The sequence below is a fragment of the Nicotiana tabacum genome, chromosome 18, assembly GCF_000715075.1.
Source record: "Nicotiana tabacum cultivar K326 chromosome 18, ASM71507v2, whole genome shotgun sequence".
NCBI classification, from domain to species: domain Eukaryota; kingdom Viridiplantae; phylum Streptophyta; class Magnoliopsida; order Solanales; family Solanaceae; genus Nicotiana; species Nicotiana tabacum.
In genome coordinates, this window is record NC_134097.1 from 46,600,430 (window position 1) to 46,622,116 (window position 21,687).

General features: G+C 35.0%; 1 long non-coding RNA gene across 2 annotated transcripts; it reads right to left on the minus strand.

Moving 5' to 3' along the window:
• Window positions 1–1,043: 1,043 nt before the first annotated feature.
• Window positions 1,044–3,062, minus strand: LOC142172899 (uncharacterized). Of its 2 annotated transcripts, none has more exons than XR_012702042.1 (3): window positions 2,923–3,062; window positions 2,364–2,744; window positions 1,044–2,316 (listed from the first exon to the last, which is right to left on the minus strand). It is a non-coding gene; the product is annotated as an uncharacterized LOC142172899 (long non-coding RNA). The 2 variants fall into 2 exon arrangements; XR_012702043.1 differs by lacking the exon at window positions 2,923–3,062 and having other exon boundaries at window positions 2,364–2,441; window positions 2,574–2,713.
• Window positions 3,063–21,687: the final 18,625 nt, after the last annotated feature.

Here is a 21,687-nt window from a genome sequence, read left to right on the forward strand (position 1 = left end):
CAAATTTCCAAGGCGTTGTTGTTGTGTTAGCGTAATTAGGCTATAATATATGAAGTGATATGGAAATATGTAACAAGACTTTGTAACTTGCATCTTTCTTTTCATGTTAAATTTACTTGAATAAGTTTTAGAAACGTAGAGATAAGTGGTTGGCATCAAACATGGCATAAAATTTACGGATGGATGCAGATAAATGGGTTGTTAAAATTTTGTAATTTTTCCTTCAGAACATTTGGTGATTGATTTTTGCTTGAAACAATGATTTAATTCAGTTATTTTTCCTTATCAGTAACCAAGGTACAGTACCAAAATCTTGCTGGAAAAATCATATTATTTTACCCTGATACTTTTATTTGGGTGTTGTATTATATGATGTGTTATAAAAAAATGAAAAATAACTTATCTCCAACTGAATGGCTCCAAAATTCCAAACATGTTCCTGGAGAAAGTCTGATATCGACCTGTTAAATTTGGATCTACTGAATAAACAACGGAAATTTAGCCTTTGTGATCTATATTACGAGGATACTGGGTGGGGGTATTTAATTACATTTGGGTTTTTGCATCATTGTATCTTGGAAGAGTCATACGAAGTACTGATAGGCTTTCTAACGTAGAGTGGGAAAGAATTTAAAGTAAATTAGTGCATCATGAGTTCTCCAAGTGTAAGAAGAAAGCAATGTATTTGAGAGAATGAATATAACATCAAATGAGATAATGAATTTAGGAAAAATTCTTTATTTTGTCAGACAAGTCAGCCTATTTTATGTGTCCGTTAATGTGCCAGAATGATATTTTTAGTGATTATTATCTATTAGAACACAAACAAATAAGGGGGGAGAAAGGGGAAACAAATTGCTTCCACCCTACGGAGATGAATTGAACCATAATTATTTTTTAATGTTTGCTTCGATAATACATTGTTGCCAAAGTCTGTAAGAAATTCTCTTTTTTTAAATCCTGAAAGGTTCTTCGATGAAAATTGGTGAATTACATGTTACTTTGATCGGTCAATCAGTCCACATCATAAACTAATGGAATAACCCAGTAGCACACACCAACAACCTTTTTCCTTTGTTGTACCATTACATTTGAGACAATGACGTTACAATTTCCGTACAGAATTATTTCTAAGAGTATTTTCGATGCCCAACATGTTCTGTATGATGACCATGACTGATATTGTTTTTTTTATTTTTGTAGAATTGTTGACGTTTCTCTTACGTTCAGTACAACCAACATACTTGCAGAAGAAGTTCAACACTGTAAGGTAACCAACTATCTTATATCATGCCAAATTGTTATCATCCGTGGATGGTATGATTTTTAGAAGTAGCAAAGGACCAACCAATATACATGATTCAACCTACAGAATGTTCAGAGATATGGGCCTGACATGGATATTTTTACAGAATGCACTAAATTTAGACTGGAGAAGTAGTCCTATCATTTTGATGTTGCCTAACAAGAAATTCTCCCAAAAAAATATTGAAACAGTATATCAGTTTTTTATGTTGGAGTTAAGAGTTCATCCAAGATATTCTTCATAGTGCAGGGCCAAATGAAATAATTAACAAATTTAGACAGAAATCATCAGTTTCCTGTGATGCAATATGTTAAATCGTCAATTCATTTTTTTCGAATGGAAGAGGACACAGAAATGCCATATTTCAAGAATACCCATTCAGTCATTTGAGAGGTTCTTACTACCACACTTGGTACAATTGGCTGCCTCTTTTATGCCTACAACGTCATGCCATTGACAAGTAACCAAGATGAAAACCTCTGCCACAAAGTTAAAGAGCTCAAAAACTGATTACCAAATTCATTGGGCTGATTATAGCAAACACATTCACGTGAATATGATAAATATCCCAAAAGTACTACATGATATAGAATGAAACAAGAAGGTTAAATAATTCATTATTCTCTAATCAAAAAGAAGAGGTAGACGAAAGAGAGAACAAATACATGACATTCACCTGCAATGCTTGGGCACCATCATGCAGCTATAAAATTGCAGCAGGAAAGGCAAGAGCTTAACGTTGTTTCTAGGAAATGCAGCTTTTTGTCAGTCTTTACACTAAATAATGTCAGCTCAAAAATTTTCACAAAGAATTTACCGTAGGTTCCGAAGTGCTCCTACTGATGCATAATATTTAGCCTTAATGATTCATTATATTAAGTAGAAATAGCACTGGGTCAGGAATAAATGCACCATTTAATACCTTAGCAGATTGGGCTAAAGAAGCCAATGCCCCTAATGCTTCTTGTTGGATCGTTTGTTTTCCATCCTGCATTTCAAGCAACAAAAAGCTGAGGAAAATATTATCAGTCTCCTGCACTTGTCAATAGTGAAATACCTTTGTGATTTGGTGCTCCAAGAATTTCCACACAGGTGCACAAGCAGTTAACAATTTCATCTAGGTAGATTTGACATTCTGTTGAACCAGACGATTATGTGAATGACGAGATAGTGACATAACAAAGCAGCCCCAACAAAGCTGATGATCAATCTGTGCATCCAAATAAGTAATTGTTAATCATTTCAATCAAAAAGAATAACAACGAACCTCGCCTCTTAACTCTGCATAGTAAACAGACTGAAGTTGTTGGTTTCGTTAGCAAGTTCTTCATATGAAAATTCCACTGATTTATCCACTGCGATTCTTGGGGGCTCTGGAGAAGTACCCTAATTCAGAGGATCCCCTTCAAAGCTATTTTAATATCTCAGACTTGATAAGCTGAAAAAGATAAAGATGTCACATGAGCAGTAAAATAGGGCTAACCAGTTGAGAGCTGTTTTGCCACACTTAAAAAGATATTAGCAGAAACTCAAACGGTTTGATTTTGCAGTTTCATGTGTCAACAAAAAATTTGTCTATTTACTAAAATTGTAGAACAACTTAATGGCAAACCAACCATTAACCGATGAAGTTGAAGACGATTCTTCTACTGGAGCAAAGGGAAGATGACACAGAGAACAAGGATAGACAGAGAGAAGATGAAGATGGTGACAGGTGTTGGGGAGGGTAAACATTGATTTACCAAGAAGGCCCTAAAAGAGGTTGATATTACAAATTCTGAAAGGTAAACTAAAGTGATAAAAGGCTAAACCAAGGGCAAAATGTCACCCCAAAAAGTAAATTCTGACACGCGTACATTACTAATATATAGAAGAGCGAGAGAAGCAGCTGAACATTACTAATATATGGAAGAGCGAGAGAAGCAGCTGAAGGTCGTCATGTCTACTTGCGGCTAAAGGGTATTCTGGTCATTTCATATTGCTCCTAAATTTGACTGAAAGCTAATGCGTGTGATCAATATGACAGCCGACGCATTACTGATTTATCTGCGGTACTTCAATATGACAGATAAGTCACTCTCTATCTCTATCTGTTCATCTTCTTTGTTTTTCTCTATCTAACCATCTTCTTTGTTTTTCTCTATCTAATTTGTATCTAATTTCAAAGTACAGAATTAAATTTGCTATGCTTTTTCCTCTCTTCGGTGAGAATTCCACAACCTTTTTCTTCGCTGTAAGAAAGAATTGGTGTTTGGCTTGGATTTTTGTGGTTCATTAGTTGCTAAATTGACATAATCACATGGTTCACAGTCACCGCTGATCTTCGCTCAGAATTCCTTTGGCTTCTGCTTCTTCGTTGTAACAGAAATTAGGGTTTTGTTTGGGGTTTTGTAGTTCAGTAGTTGCTCAATTGACATAATCATATGGCTGAAAGGTTGGTTTATTGTTCTATTTGTTTCCATTACATGTGACTGTGATTGTTTTATTTTTGGGTTCTTGCTGATTTGTTGCTCGAAATTAAATTGTAATTTTATGTTAGTTTTGAGAAATTCAAAAATACCTAGAAAAGAAATTGGGATTTCCTTCGACTATCTAACGTTTAGGCTCTTTATTGCTTTGGTTGCCACTTTGCTGCTATTCTGGAGATCATCCATTAATTGAAGTTCTCTGCACCTTCCTATTCAATATGGATTTTCCCAATAAGGAAAACTAACAAATACAGAGGGTGACAATTGGTTGTCCGTTGAGTTGAGATTATGGGTTCAAAATTTAATATTAGTTGAAATTTTGGTGGTATTTGGGACCGCGCATAGGGGTTTAAACCAGCAATGTTCAATGATATTTTTTATGTACTAATATGTAAACTTTTTTTATGGATAATCTAAAAAATAAGTCTTTCTTATGTATAAGAGGAAAGGGTATGGATATGCTTCCTCTGAGATTTCTCTAACAAGCAAAGTTTTGTTTAGTTTATAAAAAGATTAGTGAGAAAGCTGAGATTTTAATAATTTGGAGGTCATTATGAGCTCATTGTATTTTTTTATTGTTATCAAGAAATGTGAATATGAGCTCATTGTCTTTTTTGATAAAAAAAAAATGTGAATTCTGAGCTAAGCTATATTCACTATTAGATTTGACAATCTATCCGGCGATAGAAACTGTGATGTTTAATTGTTAGCATGTAGGAAAGAGCTCATATGGAGAAATTAGGTAAATACACACATACAGAGAGAGAGACTTGGTCATCTTTAATCTTTTGGGCACTCCCACAATTTTAGCATATAATTAACTGGAAGGCTACAATGTTACCATCTTTCAATAAACTTTGACAAGAACTAACTTGAAACATGAAGTCATGGAAAATCTTCATAGTTTTTCTTTTTCCTGAGAAGGTAACATGAATGTTCATGGCTTATTTGTGGAACTGATTATAAAATTGTAACACTAAGTGTATTAGCATATAACTAATAAACACTTCTATAGCAAATCTACTATAACTTGTTGTTATGCATCTCATTTGACTTCGAATTTTCTTGCATAAATTGCAGATATTGAACTAATTGATAGACTTCAATCAGTTCCTACAGTTACTTACATGATTTTTTTAACCAAAAGTACAAGGTATACAAAAATAATGTACCTCTTCATCATCTCTGTTCTCACTTCTCTCATACCTTAAAGAAAAGGAAGATAAAGGCTGAAGAGTTATTAAAAAGGTGGAAACAAAAGTAGAAAGCACTAATGAAACTATGTGAAAATAAGATCCGCCCTAAGCTTAGTCGCCCATAGTCTTCAAGATTGAGCATTACCAAAGAATGTAAATACCAAAGCAGTTCATAGAAACCATGCAATTACCAAAGCAGTTCATAGAAACCATACATGATAGTTCAAGTGACAAACTGCATTCCAGTTACCATGAAATTTTTTATTGGAAATTCATATTCCACTTGCATCATAAGAACAATGGATACATCGGGAATTGTTGTCACCTTTTTATTGCATATTTGAACTTGGAAGCATAAATATATTTAAACAACTTGACTTTGGGTTACCCAAAAAATATTTTGAATATGGTATCTCGAAAGTGGTTATCAAAGTATTCAATCTCCATGTGAAATTAAATATAACTACATGTGCATCTCGGTGAGTGATTATAAACATAATTTGAATGGGCAACATGTAGCTTATCTTATAACACTATATATATGACATGTCAGAAGAAAAGAGGATACTTTACAGTTATTCAGCAAAACAAGTTTAACTAATTATCTCATTGTTGATTTTCCAAGCCATCACTGAAACGGTGAATCTATCTATGAAGCTCTATTTAGAATTTATTTATTTGCGTACTTTGTTGATGCAGTTGTTGAAGTGCATTATCTACTACACTCTATGACGAACTATTGTTGTTCATGTGGTAGATTTTGTATCTCTTTTCAGTTGGTAATAAGTTTTGTTAAGGCCAATCAATTCTTGGTAAAAAATTAAAAAAAAAATGCAATAGTTTGTATTTTCTGCATTTTGATCTTTTAACAGCTCTGTTTCACTGTTTGGTTTATTTGATTTATTAGTTCACAGTAATTCTTTGCAGCATTTGGCAGTAGCTGCTTAAAATGATTTTAAAGTTCTTATGAACCATCATATTGCCTTATCTTGAGCAAGTGCAAGTTGATGTCCCTCTTAATTTGTTCAAGCACTTTTGCCTACAAATTTTACTTATTGTTGGCACTAAATCACACTAGATTAAAATCTTTTTCGGGAAACCATAGAGTTTTTTGTTTCATTAGAGGGGCACTTAATTCTCACTATCTGGGAAGAAGATAACATCATCTAGATTAAATGACATCTCTTTTGCTTAAATTTTTCTTTGATCGCATTTGAAATTGCATAATACAAAATATTGCATTTTTGGTATAATACACACACTACTTTTCGTATACTTCTCTTAAAAAACCCTATTTCCTTTTGGCATGAATGCTAGCTGATCTAATTAACTTCGAATTTGTACTGATCTCTCCCCCTATTACAAGATATTTCCATTGATAAACTTGTGATGCATAACAATGAAGTTTTTTAAAATAGGTTTTTTTTTGGCTTCTCTAATGTGTTCCCTTTTCTTGCACATCTAAAGGTATAACTTTTCCTATGGCAAGAAATACTGAAGCTACTGCCAACGAGTCCAAAAATGAATCTAAGGTAAAAAAAATCTACTTTTCCCTAATGATAAAATTTGTTTTGTTGATTCATGATTTATTTTCGAGATTGTGGTTTCTAATTTTTTATTTGGATTTAGTTTGGAATGATAAACTAATGATCTTGTGTATGTTTGTAATGAAGATTTGGAGGGATAGACCTATATCTATTTTGGAACTTGTATTTTCAAAGGCTGTATTTGACAAAATATTGGTTATATTAGTTTACCATTGCTCTGTGCTCTGTGCCCCAGATATATGTATCTTGAGAATCCAAATTTTTCAAGGCAGTGAAATAATTGTTAAAAGTTAATTCCTGAGTTAGCAGTTGAAAGGTCTACAAAAGAAAATGAGAAAGAATGAAGTTTCTTCTTTTCATTCTCTTGAGGCAACTAATAGTGCAGCTACAGCAAAGATTCTTTTTCATGTTTTCAATAATTTCCTCTAATCAACTTAAAACTATTTGAAATTTGACAATAGTTTGTATTTCTTCCAGTGGTGTAACAGCTTTAACACGTTTAGTAATTTGACTATTTTTTTTATAAGTTACCAATAAATATTTAGAAGCTTCTTCTATCGTTGTGCTCTTCTTTCTATTGTACACTAAAACCATAGTCAATGTTCAAAGTTTCTGCCATATACAAAAACTAATTCTATAATAAGAAACAATTATAGTATTAATTCGTTTGCTTTCCAGCATTATCACTATTGAATTCTTTGTATTGGTCACCATCTTATTTGCCTAGAATAACAAATACACACTTTGAACTGTAACTCTCTGTATCTGTTTATAGAACATTTTATATATAGAAATCGTTGTTACTGCAGATTTGATGTTAAAGTTTTATAGATTACTTGAAATGCAGATATCAACTGTTAAAAAGCATTTACCGTCAGCTTGTTGTGCGCAGAAAAGGAAGCAACAGTGCTCAACAAAAATCATCTCTAAAATTAATCGTAGGAGACGTGATCTATACAAGCAATTATCAGTTGATAAAAAAGAATTACTTTTAACACGCCGGCGATCAAAAAAACTTGAATTAAAAAAGGGTTCGACTGCGCTGCTTGAATATACCAAAGAAGCTGCTGGGTTTGAGCTGCATACAGAAAAAACTCTGACGATAGTCGAGGCACCATGCATTGCTGGGAAAGGTTAGAAACCGAAAAAGATTTATTCGAACAAAAGACACATCTACATATACACTATTTGTAGACAGAAATATATGCATGTATGAAAATGTTGGTTTGTGTTTAGTCAACAATGGCATGCTGAAAATGTTGGTTTATGTTTAGTCAACAATGGCATGCCAATTGGAAGAGTTGGTGGAAAGAGTTGGTGTGGATGCTAGGAGGAAGCTTCCTCCTTTGATGTCACCCATGACATCAAGAGGAGGTAGTTTGATGTCACCAATGACATCAAGAGGAGGTCTTTACCTCTATAAATAGATGCACTCCTTCACTTGTAGAAATCATCCCAAAATAATACAATACATTGTAGTGAGTAGAGAGTTAAGAGAGAAATTCTCTTAAGTGTAATTGGGAAATCTCCCCTTCCTTTGTTAATATTAAAAGGGCAATTGTTCTCTGGTGGACGTAGGATTATTTTGATCCGAACCACGTTAAATCTTGTGTTCTTTCTTTTACGTTTCCGCTAACAATTGGTATCAGAGCGACAGGATTCTTTAACGATCCAAGGAGGAAGAACAAGCAAATATGAGTTCCATGAAGTTTGAAATTGATAGATTCAATGGACGCAACAACTTCAATATCTGGAAGATCCAGATGATGGCGTTACTGCGGAGGGAAGGTTCAATCCATGCTATTGACGGAAAGTATCCTACGGATATATCAGCTCCCGACAAGGAGAAGATTAAAGGGGATGCATTGAGTGCAATCCAACTATCCCTTGCACCTAACGTGCTTTGTGAAGTGAGTACGGGTACCGAAGAGACGGCCAAACAGTTGTGGGAAAATCTAGAAGGGCTATACCAAGACCGATCAGTGACAACAAGAATGTTGTTACAACGGCGTCTTCACACATTTAAGATGGGGTCAGGTACTTCATTACAAGATCATTTAGATGCGTTTAATAAACTTGTCATGGACTTACAGATTGCAGGAATTAAAAGGGAGGAGGAGACGCTTGCATGTGCTTTGCTATTTTCATTGACTTCAGGATATCATGATATTGAGAATTCAATGATGTATAGCAAGGAGCCTATCAAGCTTGAGCAAGTGCGGCAGGCACTTAACTCTAGTGATGTGTGGAGGCACATTAAAGGAGATAGAGATGACCAGGCAAGTGGCCTCTTTGTAAGAGGCCGGACTAGCCAACAGGGAAAGAGCAAATCAAAGCACAGATCAAAGTCTCATGTGAACAAGAAGAATACAGAGTGTTGGGGTTGTGGCAAGAAGGGGCACTTTGAACGAGACTGCCCAATGTCAAAGTCCAAGGAAAAGGCGAGTGCATCTACAGTTGAACAGGTACATAATTTTGATAATGATTATGTACTAACAACATCGTGTAATAATAATAGTAGTTATGAAAACAAATGGGTGTTAGACTCTGCTTGTACTCTGCATATGACGTTCCGAAAAGACTGGTTTAGCAGCTACGAGAAAAGTGGAGGAACCGTAGTAATGGGCAATAATGCAACTTGTGCAATAGTTGGCATTGGCTCAGTTCGGGTTCGCTGCCATGATGGAATCGTGAGGACTATTACACAAGTCCGTCATGTTCCTGATCTGAAGAAGAATTTGATCTCCTTGGGTACTCTGGATGAACAAGGCTACAGGTACATGAGCGAAGCAGGAACTATGAAGGTGACTAAAGGTTCTTTAGTCATGCTGAAAGGCAAGCTGGAAAACGGCCTTTACACATTGGCCGGAAGCACCATTGTTGGCTCTGCAAATGCATCTACAGTGCAGTTATCTAATGATGACAAGGCAAGACTATGGCACATGAGACTGGGTCATATGAGCGCACGTGGACTGGAGATGTTGAGCAATCGTAAACTTTTGGAAGGTGAGAAGATCAGCACGCTTGACTTCTGTGAGCACTGCGTTTTAGGGAAGCAGAAAAAGGTCAGCTTCAGCACTGGCAAACACAAGACAAGAGGAGTGCTAGACTACATCCATTCAGATTTATGGGGTCCTTCTAAACTTCCATCGAAGGGCGGAAAGAGGTATCTTCTCATTTTTATTGATGATTTCTCACGAAAGGTTTGGGTGTATTTTTTGAAGGCAAAAAGTGATGCTTTTGAAGCATTTAAAGAGTGGAAGATTTTGGTTGAAAATCAAATGGAGCGGAAAATCAAGTATCTTCGCACAGACAATGGTTTGGAGTTTTGCAATGAAGAGTTTAATGAATTCTGCAAGGTTCATGGGATCTCAAGACATAGGACTGTCAGGCATACCCCATAGCAGAATGGAGTTGCCGAGAGAATGAACAGAACTCTTCTTGAAAAGGCTCGTTGTATGCTCCTACAAGCCAAAATGTCCAAAGTATTTTGGGCTGAAGCAGTTCACACTGCTGCTCATATTGTCAATCGATCTCCAGCATCGGCAATTGACTTTAAGACTCCGAATGAAGTATGGTCAGGTGAACCCTCTAGCTATTCATACTTACGAGTATTTGGGTGTCCAGCTTATTATCACGTTAATGAAGGAAAGCTTGAACCAAGGGCTAAGAAGGCCATATTCGTAGGGTATGTGGATGGAGTAAAAGGGTACAAACTTTGGTATTTGTCTTTACTCAAATTTATAGTTAGTAGAGATGTCACCTTTGATGAATCCTCTATACTTGATCCCCGTAAAGTTTCCGTGGAGTTTTCAGGAAACAAGAACAACGAGCAGGTGGAGCTTCCGGTGGAGCTTGCCAAGGAAAAGGATCAAGAGACTCAGGTTAAAGATGAGTCAGAAGATGTAGGCCTTGAAGAACTTGCTGTCAATGAACCATACACAATTGCAAAAGGGAGGGAGAAGAGGCAGACACGAGAACCGGAACGCCTTATAAATCAAGCAAACTTGATTGCATATGCGTTCGTAGCTGCACAAGAAGAGATTAAAGATCTGGAGCCCTCCTCGTATATTGAAGCAACTTCTTGCAAGGATGCTGCACAATGGCGGTTAGCCATGACTGAAGAGATGGAGTCTCTTCACAAGAATCAGACATGGGTCTTAGTGAAAAGACAAAAGGGGAAGAGGACAGTTGGATGCAAGTGGGTCTACCGAAAGAAAGAGGGAATTCCTGAAGTGGAAGATGCTAGGTTCAAGGCGAGATTGGTTGCAAAAGGTTTCAGCCAAAAGGAGGGAATTGACTACAATGAGATTTTCTCTCCGGTCGTGAAGCATAGCTCAATTCGCGTCCTACTAGCATTGGTTGCACAATTTGTCTTGGAGCTTCAATAGCTTGATGTCAAAACTGCTTTCTTACACGGAGATCTAGAAGAGACAATCTATATGGATCAACCTGAAGGTTTCCTAACTGAGGGAAAAGAAGATCACGTATGCCAACTAAAGAAGTCTTTGTATGGTTTGAAGCAATCCCCTAGACAGTGGTACAAGAGGTTTGATGTATTCATGACTACACATGAATTCTCAAGGAGTGCATTTGATAGTTGTGTGTATCACAAGAAGATGTCTGGTAACTCAATGATTTATTTACTGTTGTATGTTGATGATATGCTTATTGCTGCTAACAACATTACAGAGATAAATGCTTTGAAGAAACTATTGAGTAAGGAATTTGACATGAAGGATTTAGGAGCTGCAAAGAAAATCCTTGGTATGGAGATTTCAAGAGAAGACGATGTTGTACATCTTTCTCAGAAGAGGTATATTGAAAGGGTTCTCGAGAGATTCAATATGCAAACGTGCAAGCCTGTAAGTACACCATTAGCTCCTCATTTTAAACTTTCAGAGTCACAAATGCCTCAGTCCGAGGATGAGGTGGAGCATATGTCAAAGATTCCTTATGCCAGTGTAGTTGGTAGTATTATGTATGCTATGGTATGCACACGTCCAGATATTGCTCAATCTGTAAGTGTGGTAAGTAGATACATGTCCAACCCAGGAAAGAGGCATTAGGAAGCTGTCAAGTGGATATTGAGATATCTCAAAGGAGCTTCTGGTGTTGGTCTTACTTTTCGAAAAAGTGGTACAGGTATTTCAATTCTCGGTTATGTGGATTCTGACTATGCAGGAGATCTTAACAGAAGAAGGTCCACAACTGGATACATATTTACCCTCGTTGGCAGTACCGTCAGTTGGAAGTCGACTCTGCAGTTGATTGTCGCTTTGTCTACGACAGAAGCAGAATACATGGCAGCAGCGGAGGCGGTAAAGGAAGCTATCTGGTTGAAAAGTTTAGTAGCGGAATTGAGTTTGGTTCAGCTGGAATCAACTCTTAGATGTGATAGTCAGAGTGCTATTCATCTAATGAAAAATCAGAGATTTCATGAGCGCACTAAACACATTGATGTTAGATTTCATTTTATTCGAGATGTTATTGATGAGGGAATTATCAAGGTCGTGAAGGTTATCACAGACGATAATGCTACAGACATGTTGACCAAGATAGTCCCGCTCGCTAAGTTTGCACACTGCAAGGACTTGGCGGGGGTGTGCATCAACTGATGCAACTCCGAAAGAGAACAGTTGCTAGGTGGAGGTGGTATGTTCAACAATGGTTTGATTCTTCTTGTTTCTTACAACGGGGTTGCCCAGTAAGCTTAGAAGTTTTGGCCAGAGTTGTTCACACGCTCGAAACGCAAACCAAGGTGGAGATTGAAAATGTTGGTTTATGTTTAGTCAACAATGGCATGCTGAAAATGTTGGTTTATGTTTAGTCAACAATGGCATGCCAATTGGAAGAGTTGGTGGAAAGAGTTGGTGTGGATGCTAGGAGGAAGCTTCCTCCTTTGATGTCACCCATGACATCAAGAGGAGGTAGTTTGATGTCACCAATGACATCAAGAGAAGGTCTTTACCTCTATAAATAGATGCACTCCTTCACTTGTAGAAATCATCCCAAAATAATACAATACATTGTAGTGAGTAGAGAGTTAAGAGAGAAATTCTCTTAAGTGTAATTGGGAAATCTCCCCTTCCTTTGTTAATATTAAAAGGGCAATTGTTCTCTGGTGGACGTAGGATTATTTTGATTCGAACCACGTTAAATCTTGTGTTCTTTCTTTTACGTTTTCGCTAACAATGTATATATGTGTTCTTCGTCGTGATTGTACTTAAATACAATTTGCTCTTACTAAACATATTTAGATTTCCATATTAGCAGGTATATCTTCAGCTGTGGGGGCAGTAGTTGATTGTCACAAAGGAAAAAATATTGGTAAGTGAGTGAAAATATGTTTTTTTTGTAGCTTGACTGTACTCCCTTTTAATATATTAATTAGAATTATTTGTATGTTAGGTTCGACCTCTGGTGCACCCTGTGACCGACATCATGTAGAGACATTTATTGTCATAAACAAAGGTTTGTCTCAATTTAATCTAGGTTTATCTCAATTTAATCTTATAACACCACCTGCTGCCTCTCTCTTCTCAACACTAATAGGATATATTGTTGCAACTAATATACACAGGTTCTAAATCAAAAATAACAAGTTGGAACTGGAACATTAGAGAACTACCCACTGATGCAACCATTTTAAAAACTGTACCAGATTGTAAATATTGTGGAGCAAAAAGATTTGAATATGAGCCGCCGACATTTTGTTGTAGCAATGGTTTAGTTAAGTTGACGTCACATGAAATGCCTAATGAACTCTTGAATTTATATTTAGGCAATACCGAAGAATCTGAACACTTCCGTACCTACCTTAGATTATACAACAATATATTTGCATTTACTTCCCTTGGGGTGCACTATGACAAAGTACTAGCAAAAAGAAACCAAGGAATTTATACATTTAGAGTACAAGGTCAAATGTATCACTTTATAAATGATTTAATTCCAACAAAATCGGCGACCAAGAAATTTACAGTTGTATTTTTATGATGAGAATGCAGAAATATTAAACCGAATGGCTTCGTCGGATATACTTCGACAATCAATTGTTCAGAAGCTAATGAACATACTAAAGATAAATCCTTATTGTATCTTCTTGAAATCTCTAATACATATTCCAGAATTATCAAACTTTTATATTGCATTGAGATGTGGCTCTGGCTTAGATCAACGAGTATATAACCTGCCAACTGTGTCATAAGTAGCAGCATTATGGCTAGAACAAGAAATGAGCAATAATAGTTTTACACCCCATATTCGAATTTATACTCACAGTAACAAAAGCCAATTAGTAAATTACTATTATGGTTGCTATGATCCTTTGCAATATCCACTTTTATTTCCTTATGGTCAAAACGGCTGACATTGCGGTATTCCAAAAATCGTACAACCTAGAAATAAATTGAGAAAGTGAGCTTACTATGAGATTGAGCAGCTTCCGAGTGTCTCTAACATGTGTTCAATTGATGGACTACTTGATATGGAAGCGGATGTTCTGCAAAAGGGGAAACGAAAAAGAAATAATGTTTCTTGTCGTGAATACTACTGTTACAAACTCCAGATGAGAGACAATGAGGAAAACGGAGTTTTACATTCTGGTAGATTATTTCAACAATATTCAGTTGATGAATTCATCAAAGTAGAAACTCAAAGATTAGATTTTGCCTCATTTAACCAAGATTTATTTCGGATTGATGTACTACAAGGACTTTTAGATATCTTGAGACTTGGCGAAAGAGAAGCTTCTAAGATAGGAAAACAAAACTTTCTTCCAACAAGTTTTACAGGTGGTCCGAGAGATATGCGTCAACGTTATATGGATGTTATTGCGTTAGTACAACATTTTGGAAAGCCTGATATATTTCTGATCATAACATGTAATCCCTCTTGGCTTGAAATAAAGGAACATTTGCTCCCAACAGACGGAACTCAAAATAGGCCTGATTTAATTAGTTGAGTATTCAGAGCAAAGGTAGAAGAGATGAAAACAGATATATTAAAAAGAATCATATTTGGAAAAGTTGCCGCCTTTATGTACAATATAGAATTTCAAAAACGCGGTCTTCCACATGCCCATTTTCTTGTTATACTTACTGATGACTACAAATTATTAATGCCCGAGGCTTATGACAAATTTGTTTGTGCTAAGTTGCCTGACCCTGATACATACTCATACTTACATAAGCTTGTCGTTAAACACATGATGCATGGGCCTTGTGGTCATTTAAATCCCACAAATTTATGTATGAAAAGAAATGAGTGCAAATTTAAGTACCCCAAGAGTTTCGCTGATGAGACGACGAAAGGAAAGAACTCATACCCAATTTATAGAAGACGAAATATTGGTAAATTTGTGAAAGTTAGAAAACAATTTCTTGATAACTCATGGGTTGTTCCTTACAACCCCTATCTTCTATGTAAATACAATTGCCATATAAATGTAGAAGTTTGCTCCGATATTAAAGTTGTGAAATATATATACAAATATATCTGTAAAGGACATGATAAGATATCATTTGGCTTAAACGAAGATAATACAAATATACAAATAGATGAGATAAAAGAGTATCAATCTGATAGATGGGTGTCACCTCCAGAAGCTATGTGGCGCTTATTTGCATTTTCTATTAGTGAAATGACTCCGAGTGTTTACCACCTCCTATTACATCTTGACGGACTACAATTTGTTTCTTTTAAAAAACCCGACACAATAGATAGTATCGTGAAAAATCCTATGATCAAGAAGACGATGCTGACAGAATTCTTTTTGATGAATGAAACAAACAAACATGCTAAAGAGCTTAAATTATTGTATAAAGATTTTTCACAACACTTCGTATAGTCATCTAGCTATAAAATGTGGACTCGACGACAACAAGGTCACGTTATTGGCCGGGTTGTAACATGTCATCCAACAGAGGGAGAAAGATATTACCTTAGATTATTACTAATGAATGTGAGAGCACCAAAATCATACAAAGATCTTCTAACGGTAAATGAAATATGCTGCGACACATATAGAGAATCTGCAGAAAAAAAAAGGGTTGTTACATTGTGATAACAACTTGATTGAATGTATGTTAGAGGCTGCATGTTATCAAATGCCTTATAGTTTAAGACGTTTATTTGCTACAATATTAGTATACTGTAGCCCTGACAATCCAAGAGAACTACGGGAACAGTTTGAAGATTCAATGTCCGAAGATTTTAAAATCCTAGCCAATATAACAGCAAAAGATATCCACCTCGCTGTTCTGAATCACATCAATGATATACTACATTCTATGGGTCGTGATATTAATGAATTCAATCTTGTTTCAGAAAATATTACATCTTCGAAAATGGCAAACAAAGCGAAGGAAGCATATTTCGAAAGAAACATCATTGTGGGTAACGAAGATTTGTTGTTACATAGAAAATTAAATACATAACAAAAAATAGCATACGACATAATCTTGCAAAGAGTATTTGTCAATGAATCAGGAGCATTTTTCATTGATGGTCCTGGAGGAAGTGGTAAGACATTTTTATACTGTGCCTTATTAGCAACTGTGAGATCTAAAGGATTTGTAGCATTAGCAACAGCAACTTCTGGAGTTGCAGCTTCGATTCTTCCAGGAGGACGAACAGTTCATTCACATTTTAAATTTCCGATTAATATCGATGAAAACTTTTCTTGCAATATTAGCAAGCAAAGCTCATTGGCATCTTTGATTTGTGATGCAAAATTGATTGTGTGGGATAAAGTATCAATGGCAAAAAAGAACATGATTGAAGCTTTAGATTCTCTATTGAAAGATATAATGAACACAAATGTGCTTTTCGGCAGAAAAGTTGTTGTGTTTGGAGGAGATTTTAGACAAACTCTTCCTGTGGTTCGAAGTGGAAAAAGGAAGATTTCATTCGATAAAGCATATTGAACTCTGAAATATGGAACGAACTTGAAAAATTGCAGTTATCAGAGAATATGCGTGCCAAAACTGATCCCTCTTTTTGTGAATATTTTATGCGAATTGGAAATGGAAAAGAAAAAACAAACATGGATAATAAAATAGAAATTCCAAAGTCTTTCATTGTTCCTTATATTACTGAAAAAGAATCTTTGGATCTTTTATTCAACATAATATATCCTAATTTGCACATGTCTCTTCACAATTCTTCTTTTTTAACTTCGCGCGTTATTTTGACAACAAAAAATGACTTTGTTGATGAAATAAATGATAGACTTATAGCTCAATTCCCTAAAGAAGCTAAAACATTTATTGCAATGGATGAAACTGTTGAACCAAATGATCAGAGCCAGTTTGAGGGTTTTTTACATTCATTGAACCCTGTTGGTTTGCCTCCTTACAAATTAATCTTGAAGGAAAATTGTCCTGTTATGTTGCTGCGAAATTTAAATCCTTGTGAGGGTTTATGCAATGGTACACGACTGATATGCTGTAATTTTAAGAGTCGTGTTATAAGTGCTAAAATTGCGAGTGGTGATTTTAAAGATACGCATGTATTTATTCCCAGAATACCATTGTTATCTTCAGATGATGAGAAGCTACCAATCCCATTTAAAAGAACTCAATTTCCAATACGCTTGTGTTTTGCAATGACGATAAATAAAGCGCAAGGGCAAATATTAAATTATGTTGGTATTTATTTGCGTGAGCCAGTATTTTCTCATGGCCAGCTATATGTTGCTTTATCCAGAGCAAAGAGTTCAAGTTGTATTAAAATATTAATCCGACCACCAACCGTAGATAACGATGATGACCATTCTACATATAACATAGTGTATGACGAAATCATTCAAAAAGCACTTCTATAAGTCTGTTTTATATTCCTGGTTTAACCTTATATTCTTTATTTCAATAATTTTCTTGAGACTTGAGATAGTTTCTCTGCAATTTACTATGTGTTAAATAAGAGTTGGCTTGTGTATCTGCAAATCCTTCCTAAACTTTTACTCATCTGATATAGTTTTTGGATGCACAATATACAAATCAGAATATTTACATTGAGAAACTTTCCAAGACCAATAAGTCAAAGCATTCATCTTTACAAATCTATAAATACAAAAGCTACTTGCATATTTATGTGATTTTTTTCCAACTCTGTGAAGCTGACCTGACTGACATTTACATAAAAAATATATATATATTTTAACTCCGCCTGTGTTCAAATTATATTGTAACACAGCCGGTCCCAAGCCCGGATAAAGGAGGACGGTCTATTGTATATTGGTAATAACAATTGTATCTTATTTCTTCATTTGAATGTACTTACTGATTTCCTCTTATAAACTTTTATACATCACTATTCAATATGTTGGCGAAAAAAATCTGTTGTTCGTTTAAGAAACAAAATGAGAAATAAATTAAAAATTTATTCATCTTCTATTTTGATGTCTTTATATTCCTTTACTGCTTACTAACACGTATAATCTGTGTTGCAGGTATTTTAAAAGATCTTCTAAAGTAAAATATTTTCACAAGTTGGTACTAAAAGGTACTGTCACACTAACCAAATTTTGATATAGTAATTTCATTTTCTACCTTAGAGATTGTTTCATTATTTGATTTTATATGGATATCTTTGCATATTTCAATGATGTGATTAGTTTTACTACTGGAAGTTGTCCAATTAATCTTCTTTAATGTCTTTATTATATTCATTCAACTATTATGAATACATACAAATAATTGACATCATATATATTTGACAGAAACTAAATGACCCAGTATTATTTGTTGCGTCATAATACACGAGTTAATGCACAACTGTCGAATTGGTCTGGCAGCAAAGGATAAGCTTTTGAAAATATTTACATAGCTGCTGCAGGGGGCTGTTATGGAATTAAACAACCCTCAGGTTTCCTCTTTCTCCTGAAACGTCTGTGCTAATTTTGATTACTCAAGAAATTGAAATCATAGCCCTCTTCAACCTTGGTGTGAATAATAACAAGTATGTTCTCTTGTGGGTGATTATATTATGGTAGTAGAATCGCAAATCAGTTTTCCGTAAGCACCTCTAACTAACGAAGATAGACAACACTGATTTTGTCCAGCCGTCAAATAATCTATGCCTTTCTGATGAACTTCTTGCATTGGCACCTCATAAGTTAAATAGCTTTGAATTTCTTGCCATATTTCATTGGTCTTCAAATGACTGCATCTTTCTAGAGAAAATTTCTATGTTTTTCACAAGTCATTCATCTCCAAATTTCACCTTATAAAACAAAATAGGTATCATTTGTTTTATGGTACTTACTCGCTTTGTTCTTGAACTGTCTGGTCATGCTACATGGTTTGGTAATATTCTTCTCTATTGAGTTGTAGCTTGTAGGTGGGATATTCATATAGACTGGCTTCAGTAATTAAGGTGAATTTTTAATTTTACTTCACTTATGTGTAGCACAGGTTGATTTCAGACAGCTACAATCTTGATTTTGTCGAGAGAAAATCATTTAAAGTGCACAAAATTAGCTTTAACAAAGTCATGTGCTTATTCACTCGACAAAATCATATAGAGTGCACGATTCTGTCACAAAATGAGCATTTCTCTTCTGTTTTTCTACCGATTCCTTTGACTCTGTCTCTTCTATATCCGATGGTCATATTTCTTCTTTTTAAAAATTTCCATCTTTCTCAATTTGTGTCTCTCTATTTGGTTTTTTCTTACTCTACTTCTTAAGATTTGATCCCTGCATTTTGGAAGTAATTACTTCTCTTTCTTCCTGTGTTGCTTCTGGGTTTAAATAAGTCTAAGGAATCACCAATTGCTTGCTAGGTTTTAATTGTTTTTCTTTGGCAGCTTCACTTTCAGTTTGCCTGTTATGTGTTTGTGAAATTGCATGTCACAAAGGGAAAAGAAAAGAGTAATTCAAATTTGAGAGAATTGCATGAAAACGAAATTACAGAGCTGAATTAAATTGAATTGAAAAAATGTTGTTTGCTTGACAATTTAGTTATTCGTAACTCAGCTAATGAATCATCTTCTAGGGCTAGAAGTATTTTTACGAAGCAGGATTCTCCTGTTATAAGAGGGCTCATTGCTTTGTTGTGAAACAGGTTAGGTAATTTTGTTGTCACATATAAATAGTATAGAATTATATTACTTGGAAAGAAATAATGAAAAATAAAAAAGTGGTGAAAGCTTTTTAAGCATTATTGTATCAAACAGGAATTGAAAAGGAACTTTAGTTAATTGTGTCCTGAAGAAGCCCCTGATTTGAATGTCGCCTTTAACCCCCCTTTCTTAAATATTGAGTTTTTTTTTCCTAAAAACAGTTCATGTGATTTTTCTTACATTTTACTACTGATGAGAAATTTGAGAAATAGAAGTAGCTATAAGTTTATGTTAGTTGACCTTTTTCTTGCACTTGTACTGTTATAGCTATATGTTCATGTATCCTCATTCTAAATGTATTAAATGTTGAGTGGCTTCATATACTTCATCCTTATTATAGGATTCGTCTGAAGTTGTGAGATTAACTCTTTGATAGGAAACATCTATTATCTAGCAATGGCTATATGTTTATACCATATATAATAGTGATACGACAGAAAATTAGGAAAAGAGATTGGTTCAGATTAATTATTTTGCTTATATGCTTTGTGGACATAACCTTGAAGCCTATCGTTTTTACTTGCATATTCTACATTTTTATGTACGCACAGACAAGCTTTGAGTCTTATGGGACATCTACTGGAGACAGAAGGAAAATTGAGAGATGGTACTAAGGACGACCTCTTTCCCAGAACAAGAAAGAGAGGAAGAAAGTGACAGAAGTGGGTATATTGAAGAAGGATCCTGACCAACTAAAATATCAGATTCAGAAACTAGAAGTGATGGGTAAGTTGTTCCACATATAATTCTTTTCTTTGGATAAGTTGCTACATTTGAACTCTGTGATACTTCTTATATAATTGAATAAAGTGCTCTATTTTTAGATCATTTGTAATTGAATAAAATGCTCTTGTGCTTAACATTTCTCTTGACGTTGATCTCTAGAAATTGTTTTGAGTAACATTTAAGAAAGACTGAGAATTATAAAGCAATGCCTATTCATCACGTTCAGTAAAGTAAAAGCAATAAGGAGAGGAAGGGCAGAAGTAGGAAATAATCTGAAGTGGATTAATTAAAGCTCGAAGAATTACTTTACAAAAATTCATGAGTAAACTAAAGAGTGGCTACTACCAGTAAATCAGTAATATAACAATATAACAATAGACCTGTTGTCATCTTGAGTTAATTGGTTTAAATTTTCACATAGCTTTTAGTTGTCTCATAGTTTTTTAGTTGTGGTTTGTTAATTAAACTGTAAACTTTAAAACTTTATACCTGATGGGAGTGGTGTAGTGCAGGCTATTTCTGGAGAACTTTATTTCTGATATTTTGCTCTATTCCTTTCTTTAACATATTTACTTTGTTGGTCCACTTCTCCTTTATATGTCGCTTGTTGCTTAAAGAAAGAAACAATACATACTTCTATGAACCTCGATGCCAATTCATAGGCACAACTGTGTTATTGTTTCCTCTTAAGACTACAAAAGGAACTTCATTGGTTAGATTTCTCCAAGAGCATTGTAGAAGCTGTATCACAAGATGAATGACATTCTTTTGAAAAAGAGTGACCAGCTTCTTTTTAAGAAAGCACCAACATTTTAAGTGGAATTTATGGCTGGGCACACTATTAGGATACAACGCTGCATCGATATGTATCTTAAAACAGCGGCGCGTGTCCGCCTTTTCTCAGGTATGCTTAGCCATCCCTCTGCTTTTGTGGTTATTATGGATTCTCTCTTCACTCTATTTTACCCTGTTTCAAATCGTCCTCAGGTTATTAGCTCATTCATATTTATTGGGAGAGAATGAATTGTGCTTCCGGGGTGAGTTTAGTTCATACTAATTCGATTCCATATATTTTCCTTTTGGTTTTCTGCTGCGTTTGATTTATGTAATAGTGAAGTTTTATACTTTAAAACCTCATAGCATAATGATAATTCCTTTTAAAAAGATTTGTGCTTTTGCCGATTAAATTTTAGAATAAAAAGGGTTCGGCAGCATGTTTTAGACAATTTACCTGTAGTTCAGCGGTTGCTCTAATAAAATACATCTTTTCCCTGAACCAAATAATTAACATGCTAATTCTAAAGTCATTTATACCT